The 11,545-nt window shown below is 38.1% G+C and overlaps 1 protein-coding gene across 1 annotated transcript in view; it reads left to right on the top strand.

Moving 5' to 3' along the window:
• Nucleotides 1–259: 259 nt before the first annotated feature.
• NHSL1 (NHS like 1) overlaps nucleotides 260–11,545 on the top strand; it is a 231,511-nt gene continuing 220,225 nt past the window's right edge. Inside the window, exon 1 of the mRNA XM_086318065.1 lies at nucleotides 260–352. The gene's annotated coding sequence lies outside the window, so the exon portion shown is untranslated. The remainder of the gene's footprint in view (nucleotides 353–11,545) is intronic.

Here is an 11,545-nt window from a genome sequence, read left to right as displayed (position 1 = left end):
AAGCCATGATGCAGTGACCATCCTTGTACCCACCTTGTTGTGTAGCAGTATTGACAATATCTGGTATTGCTGTGAAGCTGTCCCCTGTTTTATTGTTACATGTTGTTGATAGTGTTTTATTTTTTAACCTTTATTTTGTATTGGAGTGCAGCTGATTAACAGTGTTGTGATAGTTTCAGGTGGACAGCAAAGGGACTCAGCTATACATACATACATATATCCAATTCTTCCCCAAACTCCCTTCCCATCCACAGGCTGCCACATAACACTGAGGAGAGTTCCCTGTGCTGTCTTTTGAAGAGCATGGAATTCATTTTTGGCAAAATTATATGGCAAGAAATCTGGTGATAAGGTATGTGTTAAGCTCTTCACGTAATGAAAATTTTGACATAGAGTGATAATTTCCAGAGTTATTCCTGAAATAAATGTCTCAAGATCATTTCTAAAGATGATATTGATCTGGATATAACAGTTCCTGGGGTGTATATGTGTGTGTTTAATTTGTCTCCTTTCTTTATATTTAGACATTATACTCAATGTGCTGTTGAATTGTATTTAGTTGGAACAGATGATTTTCCTGAATCTTTAGTTAAATAAACGTACTTTGATTCATCGTTGACGTTCACCCTCCAAACTGTAACGGCTGCTGTTTCTACGTGGGCTTGCCTACGGTTTGTCCACTTGGCCAAACCTACCAGCTTCTGCAAGGAGGAGCATTTGAGCCGTGTGTTCGGTCCCCGCCCCGCTGAGCCTCTCCACTCTCCTGAGTCCTGGCGCCCTGTACCTGCTCATCTTGGCGCTGCTGCGTGTAGCGTCATGTGCTTTCCTTACTGTGTGTGTCCTTGCAGATCAAGTGTCTGGAGAGCAGGCATTGTTGCCTTACAGATCATTTCATCCCCAGCTAGACTGTGTATGTTAAACTCTTGACTGGATACAGTAGTGGGGATAACTGTGGAGAGAGCCTGGGGCTTACACTGGGAAGGACTTGGTCACCAGGTAAAAAACTTGGTGCTAAGTTCAGTGGGCAATAGGGGAATAACTGGTGTTTGAATAGAAGTGGAATAGGATTATACCTCTGATTAAGGAGATTAAGTGTTGTTATGTATGAGATGAAATGGAAAACTGAGACAGGAGTTGAAAAACAAGAGTGAGGTTAAAGTGGTCTGGCTTGTATTTGTGTAATGATAATAGAAAAAGAAAGGAGGCGACATTTTGAAATAGAATTTGCCAGAATGACAACTGACTGGGTGCAGCATCCATGCATTCATTCAGCTACTTGCGTGGTGTGACACGCTGGGCACTGTGTTAGGCGTTGATGGAAAGGGGCAAAGGACAAGCCTGCTGAACAGGTGTGGAGGGTGGGTGGCCTGTGGGATGGTAAGGCCACTACGGGCGATGGTAAGCCAGGAAGGAGGAACTGGTTTTGTTGGACAGTCTTGTTAGCTTTTTGACTTGTAGAGTTTAAGCTGCAGAGGAATGTTCAGTAGAATATTGTTGGCAACATGAGTTCTTTTGAAGTGGATTTTGTGTTTAATCTGTGTGAAGGTGAGAGTTGAAGCCCCAGACGTAAAGCACTCCAAGAGTTACTTAGATTCTGCCTTGTTCACTCTCAATCACTCTCAGTCATGGCATAGTGCAGAGGCCTTGGGTTTCTAAAAGCCCTCCTCCTCTCATAGCCAGGGCAGAAGACACAAGGACTGAGAAATGAACTCTGAATTCAGGTGAGAGCAAAGGGAAAGTTGACAAAATGAGGATGAAGGGCCAAAGAACTGCTAATTTTGTTGTATCTGTTTCTTATTCCACTTTTCTGACTTGGCATTTGTGACGGTTCATTTTCTGTGTCAACTTGGCTAGGCTCTGGTGCCCAGATGTTTGATCAAACACATGTCCAGGTGTTGGGGTATTTTTTAGATGTGATGAACATTGAAATCAGTAGACTTTGAGTACAGTTGATTTCCCTCCACAATGTGCTTGGCAGCTGTCATCCTATCAGCTTGAAGGTCTTAAGGTGAAGATTGATGTGCTCCAAGAAAGAGGCAGTTCTGCCTCCAGACTGCAATGTCAGCTTCTCCCTGGGCCTCCAGCACGACCTGCAGATTTCAGACTTGGCTGCCCCCACAACCGCATGAACTGATTCCTTAAAATAAACGTCTTTAGATAGATGGATGGACACGTGTGTATGTACATGTATACATACATACATACACACATCCTGTTGGTTCTGTTTCTTTGGAGAACCCTAACTAATACAGATTTTAACATAGCTAGAGTCAAATTGTATTTTCTACTTACTGAGCTTGTTATTTAGCATTTAGTGTCATGCTGCCTTCTGAGTCTTTTGACAGATGATTCTCCGCTTCTCAGGAGTTTCTGATTCTGCTCTTGGCTCGGTCAGTACCTGGTGTGTGCCTCTCCTGGGCATTATATTATTGTAATTGTTGGCATGTGTGCCTGCCTGTTTGCTAAATGAATCTGGCAGCTTCCTGCAACCTATGACTTGCTCTTACTAGCTTGTGTAGCTTGGGTGGCCAGCCTAGGGGGCACATAAGAATTTGTCTCAGTGTGCCTATTCAGTTAAAGAGTTTACCTCTGACTGATACTAGAAAGAACTCAAAAGGAGACACACTAAAATGGAAAGTGTGACCAGAAAGAACCGGAGAGGCTGGCAAGCACATTGGCAGCATCTTCTGATTTATAGTCTTGTATTGGATGGCAGGTGTGATATGTATTACACCACATGTGTGGCTACCACAGCCAACCATTATCTAATCAGTATTTGTTTTTCAATTTATCAAATATTTACTCAGATATGACTTTACCGGTCATGGCTAGGTAAAGCTAGACTGTAAAATATTTCTTAGAAACATTTTCAAAGATACATAGAGCACCAAGAAACAAATGCTTATAATCTCATTACCCACAAAAAAATAAACATTTTTTAAAATAGATTGACTTAGAATTTTTAGTATACTCAGGTATATGCAGTGATAGCATATTGTATAGGCTGATTTTTACTGTTTTAAAAGTAAACATGTCATGTCATCTTTTGCTGTTTTTTATACATTTTTTTACTACCTGTGTAGTATTCCATTATAGGGAAATATGTATTACATAGTCAGTCCCCTTATTATTGGACATTTAATCTCTCTCCTCCACTTTTCCTCCCTCCCCTTCTTCTTCTCCTTGTTCTTCCTTTCTGTCTGAAACATGGGCTCAGTGCATATTTTGCACAATGTATCTTTCTATACTTGGCAATTATTTCCTAAGAATGAATTTTTAAAAGTAAAATTTCTGGGTCACTTGTTGTTTAGACACTAAGTTGTGTCTGACTTTTTCTGAGACCCCAGGGACTCCCCTCCCCATGGATTTCCCAGGCAAGAATACTGGAGTGCGTTGCCTATTCCTTTTTCAGAAGATCTTCCTGACCCAGGGATCAAACCCACATTTACTTCATTCCATGCAGATTCTTTACCGATGAGCTGTTGGGGAAGCCCTGGTCACTGTTTCTTTTAAAGGTTTTTGCAATATGTTACCTAAGTGCCTTCCAAATATGTTTTACCAACGTAGATTAATTCCAGTGACATAGGAGAGTTCCATGAATGGCATTCTTGCAATATGCACAGGTGACTGGGATTGTAGGTGACTGGGATTGTAAATGACTGGGATTTTTTTTTTTTTACCTTCTAGGATGGGTTGTTTTTTCTTAAGTCTTGAATATTCTGCATAAGATCTTGTTCAACCTGTTAAGCCTATTAATGATTCTATCCAGATAAATTAATAGTCATCATGTATCTATGCTTGTTTGAACAGAATGCTCAAGCATCCAAAATATGAGTAGCCAGTCTTGCAGCATTCATGAATGACTCACTTGTTTGTTTGAAATGCAAATTGATGGGAGGAGGCAAGTCAAAAGACTATGAATCTTTATTTATTTATTTATTTTTTTTGACTATGAATCTTTAAAGGAACCGTAATATAGTATGAAGATGAATAAACTATCCCCAACCCCAATCCTGGAGGATGAAGTATAGCACATCAAATCATATTATATTGCCATAAAATTCCAAACAATTACAAATGATATAACCATCAGTTAAAAATAATGGTTTCCCAAGAACCAGGATCATATCTCAGTGTCTTAATTCATCTCTGATAAGAAATATTGAAAGAGTACTACTGTAGTCTCAAATTGAATTTTTCTAATGGATTACAATTAAGCTATACTTGTAATATTACTTCATGATAATTCAGAATACTTTAGGACAGAAATAATTATGAAAGTTATGGTAGTTCTGGTTTTGTCATTGTTCATAAAGCTACTTTCATTTAATGTAAAGGACCATCATTTATTCTAAGACCATTTTTTTGAAAAACAGTTTTATTCAAGCAATGAATTTGTTTTCTCTTTGAAAATATTCAAGACTCATTTTCTTACTTAGATTTAATTTTTTCTCCATGAAGCTCAGGGACATTCTAGAAACTTCAGATTTCTAGCTAGAAAATCAAGACATAGTTTCATAAGATCAGTCCTGATATATCTTATCTCTTTACTACAGTTAATAAGTATAGTAAAAGGTAAATCCATAATATGACAAATGAAATTAAAAATTTCTCCCATTTAACCATTTTTATTTTTTAATTGAAGATCATTAAACACTTTTTGGAATTTAAAAACACATGGATAAATTTAAAGTAGTTCCCATGGTAGCTATAAATTAAGGGGGTATGTGTAACTGAATACATTTACCTTTCTGTGCCTTTGGCCAGAGTCCTATATTTTTCTTTCCCAGAGTTCAAGGAAGGAGTACTTTTATATACAAGAAAATTTCTGTGTAATCAAGTTTATGCATTTGATTCACTAAATATTCAAATGGAAATACAAAGACACACACCAGTCTGAAATTTTCTGTGCTCAGATTCAAGTTATAGCTAACTGAAGCCTTAGATGTTCCAGTGTAGCCTAATTAAGAGGTAGAAGAAATGGAAAAATAGGTGATCTAAAAACAGAGAGCTGCTCCTGAGTCTGCTGCTGCAAAAGGGGAATTACGTAGGTGTGGTTCCTTTTGCTAGTTGGGGTTAAAACTGCCAGGTAAAAAATTCCTGGGGTTCAGGGTCTTCAGTCATGCAGACTTTTTTTTTTTTTTTTATACAAGATGTATTTTGAATCAGTAAAGGAGTAAGGATAAGGTGAGACATGTGAAAGAAGGATATCATACAAGTTATGTATTTCAGAAAGGGTATGGCAGGGAAAATAACTCACTCTCTTAATTAACTTGTATGACTCAAGATTCTGTTCAATTAACATAATAAATTAAAATGTCATGAAGAATTTTTAATACTGGGAATTTTTGTAATTCTTGGGCTCTTGAATCCTCAGTGAGTCAGTCCTTAGATCTGAGAGCATCATTCTCTTAACTCCAGATCCATAATTTGATAGGAGATGCCCAGGATTATCTTGGTTTTTCTTCAGTAGTAGAGAAATACTCTCTTTCACAGCTGCTGCTCAGAAATGTCTTACATTTATTTATATTTTTATTAGTAGTCAGGGGAAGTATGAAAGTGATTTTGTAAGATAAAAGTTAAGAATTTGAGCAAGTATCTCAATCTGCTTCGCTATTCTCTTACCCTTTGTCGGTATGTGTAAATGTTGACTAGCTACTCCAGCATGTACCACTGTAGTCATAGTATGGGACATGGCCATTGTATTTATAACTGTAAATATTAAAGAAACGGAACATTGTCAAAGTTCTGCTCCTTCCTGGTAGCCCCATGAATCCTCTTGTCATTAGAGTAGATTTAGCCAAATTAACTTAAAATTCTTTTAAGTACCATTTAAAGTTAAAGGTAAAGAACTCAGGGAGTTGGTGATGGACAGGGAGGCCTGGTGTGCTGCAGTTCATGGGGTCACAAACAGTCGGACACGACTGAGTGACTAAACTGAACTGAAAGTTAAAGGGACTTGTATGGATCATAATTGAACTCAAGGATAGCCAGAAGCTTCTGTTTTAGGAGATAATTGTAGATAGTAAAAGATTTTTGCCAAGATAGTCTTTACCAGATACTCAGATTTTTTAAAAACTTTAAAAATTTTAAAAATTTTAAAAAAATTTCCCAAATCTATCTTAAAATTCCTTTTCTTGCAGTTTTCTCATTGCAGTTATTTATAGACTTTTTCTTTATCTAGATTTCGTTCATTCTCCAGATAGTTCAGGGACATTTTAGAAACTTCCAAATTCTAGAAAGAAATGAAACAGATTCTTTTGTAGCAACAGGGTGGGTCAGCCTTGGTGTTTCTTATCTTTCTTTATTGTTGTTACCAAATATAATAAAAGGTAAATCTTTTTTACAATACAAATGTGAGAAATGAAACCTAAAATTTCTCATTTTTGATAATTTATATTATTTTTAAAAATTAAGCATTGATTTTAGTTCTGACATGGGTATTAATAGGCCTCATTAGGTGGAATTTTTTTTTAACCTCTTTATGAGGAAGACTCTGAGTTTCTGATATCATCAAAGGCCTCTGGTAATTAGCTTATAAATTGTATATGAATTTAAAAAATTGCAGGATAACTAAAATGTAAGTGAATAAAAAACCCAGCCACCGCAATTCTATAAGCTCTGATCTTCGGATGGAACAAAAGCTGTATTGATTTTTTTTTCAGGCACTTTGATATAGGTACCTTCATGTTGCTATTTTGTCTGTAAATCATGCAGCCTTCTCGAGCAACTCATTAGTGACTTTGATTGCCCAGTTATGCATGAGTATGGTCAGCATGGAATCCAATTCAAATGGGAGAATAGCATCTGTGAGGTGAAATGTAAGAAAGAGAGAAGAGAGTGTGTGTGTGTTTATAGGGTAGAGGACAGTGCTTACAGATTGAAGCAACAGTAAGGCTGAAATCCTCTATAAATGAGAATTGATTATTGCAACTGATAAATGAGGAATGGGTAATTTAAACATGGTATGTAAGGAAACAAACTTTTCCTCAGGGTTGTCCTCCAAAGACAGTGGTGTTGAGAACCTGCATTGGGTTTCTTAATCGTGTTTTCTTAGTTGGCTAATTAGGATGTGCTACTGATGTGATCCAGAAAGTTTTCAGCTCCTAAAGAAGTTGCCAGAAGAGGGGAAACCTCCTTGGTGTGTGCCAGTTTGGAAACAGAATGCCAGTTCTCCTTAGGGGAGAAGGGGCGGATCACCAGTGTGCCTGTGTGTGTGATCACAGCGTGCCTTAGCAGCTTTGTCTGCTCTTACTGCTCATTATATGTGGTGTGCTGCCATCCACGGGGTGGCAAAGGGTTGGACACAACTTAGTGACTGCACAGCAGGAACAACTTAGAGTCTCAGAAGCAGGTTTCAGCACTGAGTGCATTGCTAATTTCCACTCCCATAGATAATGTATCACTAGGAATGCTGTAACAAAAACCCCCTGCCCTGGTATGAAACAAGCATTTATTTTTCTCAAGTAACAGAAGGTCAGACAGGTAGGCTGAGGTCACACAGCTTCTTACCAGTGTTGGTGGGGACCAGGCTGTTCCCGTGTTGGGGAGCCCACCTTAGTCATGGGAGTTCCTCCCTAGAGTTTTGAGGGGAGGTAATCTCTTGGTGACTTCGGCCTGCATCACATTGGCAAGAACTGTGTGTGTCCATCACCACCTGCAAGGGGAAGGTCTTGTGTTTTCATCTGGGCATGTGGCTGCCCTGGGAAGTGGTTGGTGTGGGGTTAGTAAGAAGGAGGGGGAGAATAGGTTCTGGATCGGCTCTACAGTGTGTGCAGAAGAATGTTATTAATATTCCACTAATTTTATTTGAATGTGATCCTTTTGAATAATTGCTTACATAAGATGATGGCATATCATGTGGCTTTGCTTAATTCTTTTAGTGTCAAATTTATTAAAGTGCAAAAATGTTAGTATTCATTATAGTAGGGAGGAAAGACCGATTGTAATTTTGTGTTTCACTGTTGCTGTTGAATATAATCCATTTTCCTCTGACTTATCTCGAGGCTATAAACTCATGCCAAATTAGATATTTGTTTCACAGATTTTTAAAAAAAAATTATTATTCAACAGCCTCTTACTGAGCAGGAGCTTTTCAAGGGAGAGTGGAGCATGACCAATGGATGGGATCTGGCCTCTGGCCTCACAGAGCTTCCCATCTGGTGGGGCAGCGGGGGACCAGCTGCTGACCAGAGTAAAAACAAGCATGAAATACAAGCTGGATGTAGAGGTTAGAGGTCATACTTTTACATGTATTATGGAAAAAGAGCAACAGGGTGGACTTAAAACTCCAGTAATATTGTTCAGTTTTCATTTTTTAATTGTCTTTTTATGTATGTTTAATTAACATAGTAAAGACAGATCTTATCACTTAATAGGAAACTAAAAGAACTTTTATGACTCAAACATGTCATTAGAAGCATGTTCATTCCTCTTATTCTCTTTTCCTCCTGGTTTTATAGCTCTTTCCTAGACTCTGCTCAATCCTAGTTTTCAAAACAGCCACTGAAGATGTGTGAATATATTCTGGAGTTTAGTTTCCCCAAATAAAATATTGTTAACCTAATAAAACTAAACCCTGTATACAGAAATTCTTTTTAAAATCAAACAATATCAGGGCTCATACAGCAGGGTTTGTAAATCTCTTCATTGGTCCCCCAATTAACTGCATTCATATGCACACATACTGGTGTGGCTGGTTTATTTTCACATCATTATAGTCATACTCTCTGTGTGGTTCTGCAACTTGCTTTTTTTTTTTTTTTTCTTGTGACATCTTTTTTGACTCTTTTCTCCAGAGTACACATGGAATAGTGGTTTTCTATTCCATAGAAATATTTCTAAACCAAAGATGATACCACCCTACCACCCTCCCCTCAGTTCAGTTTAGTCACTCAGTTGTGTCCGACCCCAACGCCAGGCCTCCCTGTCCATCACCAACTCCCAGAGTTTACCCAAACTCATGTCCATTGAGTCAGTGATGCCATCCAACCATCTCATCCTCTGTCGTCCCTGTCTTCTCCCGACTTCAGTCTTTCCCAGCATCAGGGTCTTTTCAAATGAGTCAGTCGTATCAGGTGGCCAAAGTATTGGAGTTTCAGCTTCAGCATCAGTCCTTCCAATGAACACTCAGGACTGATCTCCTTTAGGATGGACTGGTTGAATCTCCCTGTAGTCCAAGGGACTCTCAAGAGTCTTCTCCAACACCACAGTTCAAAAGCATCAATTCTTCGGGGCTCAGCTTTCTTTATAGTCCAACTCTTACATCCATACATGACTACTGGAAAAACCATAGCCTTGACAAGACGGACCTTTGTTGGCAAAGTAATGTCTCTGCTTTTTAATATGCTCTCCAGGTTGGTCATAACTTTCCTGCTAAGGAATAAGCGTCTTTTTATTTCATGGCTACCGTCACCATCTGCAATGATTTTGGAGCCCCCCAAAATAAAGTCTGCCACTGTTTCCACTGTTTGCCCATCTATTTGCCATGAAGTGATGGGACCAGATGCCATGATCTTCGTTTTCTGAATGTTGAGCTTTAAGCCAACTTTTTCACTCTCCTTTTTCACTTTCATCAAGAGGCTTTTTAGTTCCTCTTCACTTTCTGCCATAAGGGTGGTGTCATCTGCATATCTGAGGTTATTGCTAAGGAGTGTTTTTAAATATATAGGGAGCTTTTATAAAATTATTTTTAATTGAAGGATAATTGCTTTACAATATTGGTTTGATTTCTGCCATACATCAGCATCAATTTTAGGGGCCTTTTTATGACAAAATATCCTGCCCAGACGGCCAATCTCATGGAGAAACAGTGATATAGAAATACCTTGTCTTTTTTACATTTCTTTTTATAATTAAAAAATGTGATTATATCATAAGTATTTCCTCCTTCCTGGTCAGTGACTTTAAGAGTGTGTGTGTGTGCGCATATTTGTAAGAGCCTAGCACAAATTACTAGAAGAATTGCTTGGTCAAGAGGGTATGCATATTTATTTATTTATTTATTTTTGGGTATGCATATTTAAAATTTAGTTATATGCTCCCAATTGCTTTCCCAAACCACTGTACAAAATTGTAGTCCTAATAACAGCAAACACATTCTCCCACATCCTTTTTCAACATGAGATATCATCACTTAAAAACTTTTTGCCTACATAATGAGAAAAAAACAAAGTCGTGTTTAAGTTTCCATTTTCCTGTCCAAACTCCTGTTACACAGTCCTTCCAATATGGTGATAAACGACAAATGTGCTTTTAGAGAAGTGCAGTGCATGCTTGTCTGCTCTGGGCATGCTGTTGTCCCATTTCATTCATGGTTCAGGTACAGTCCTATTCACCAGTCATTCATCTTTTTGAGGTGTCTTTTTTGTGTCATCTGCTGGGAGTGTCATACTGATACTGACTGGAGTGATTTTTATGAAGAACTATGAATCAACATTTGTCTAGAGGGAGCTGTGTTTTCCAAAGTCTGGTTGCTGCCCAATTAGTGGGTTGATAAAACCAAATTAGCAATATAAAAAAAGAAATAGAAAATACCAGAAGATCTCATATATAGTAAAGGTAAGACATGTTTCATGAAACTCACTGAATATGTCTTTTAGTATGTGTTTTGAATATGTCTGTCCTTAAATATATATATATATATGCCTATTTAATGTGTCTGAGTGCTATACTGTGATATAAAATATCACTGGGTTGAGGATTTCTAGTATGGAGAGTCTTAGCCTTACAAATCTATTCAAAACAATTTATTTCTGTGCTAACTGAGGAAGAAGTTTCATACTTGTTTGTGGCATTAAAAAATTAAATTTCCAATAGTGTCAGTATTATAAAAGTTGAAAGACAAAGGCTTATATAGGGGCTTAAATGCTTAAAGATAGATGTCACCTAATTGGACTTGGAGGTATAATGGGTGTGTAAAGCCAAATTGGCTTGGGTGCAGGATGAAGAAATGGTGAGTTACACCCTACTGAACTTAATTTCACTGAGCAGTGTAGTTTATCTGTGCTTCCGCAGTTACTACCCTTGACTCTACAGTGGTTGCATCACTCAGTTCAGCAGTTTAGTTGCTCAGTCATGTTTGACTTTTTGCGACCTCATGGACTGCAGCACGCCAGGCTTCCCTGTGTATCACCATCTCCCAAAGCTTGCTCAAACTCATGTCCATCAAGTCTACTGTGCAGGCAAAAGTACGCAGAGTAAATCTTGACACTCAACAGTTTCTTCTTGTGAGCTGCACACGTGCAACTGATCATCCAAGAGTGGTGACTTGAACTAAATTGAGTGGTGACTGTTTCGCTTTCCTCAATTCCAATGCTGATCTTACATTGCTTAGAAAATTACCTGTTGGTGATTATAATAAATGGTGGTAATTAAAATTAAAAAAAAAGAAGCACAATGGAACACTCTGCATGTGGGTGTATTTAATTACCTGGCAGGTGTCCCTACTTCTAAAGTGTGAGACTTATGGGTAAACAATGGCCTTTCTGTTAGAAATTCTACCCACACTTTTGTGTTGTATCCCTTTTATAGGTCAGTGTTTTCC

Source organism: Bos grunniens, chromosome 9, assembly GCF_055505025.1.
Source record: "Bos grunniens cultivar Pamir isolate PY7600 chromosome 9, Bosgru_T2T1.0, whole genome shotgun sequence".
Classification (NCBI taxonomy): Eukaryota; Metazoa; Chordata; class Mammalia; order Artiodactyla; family Bovidae; genus Bos; species Bos grunniens.
The sequence above is the reverse complement of the archived record's forward strand: the minus strand, read 5'-3'. Positions and strand labels throughout refer to the sequence as shown.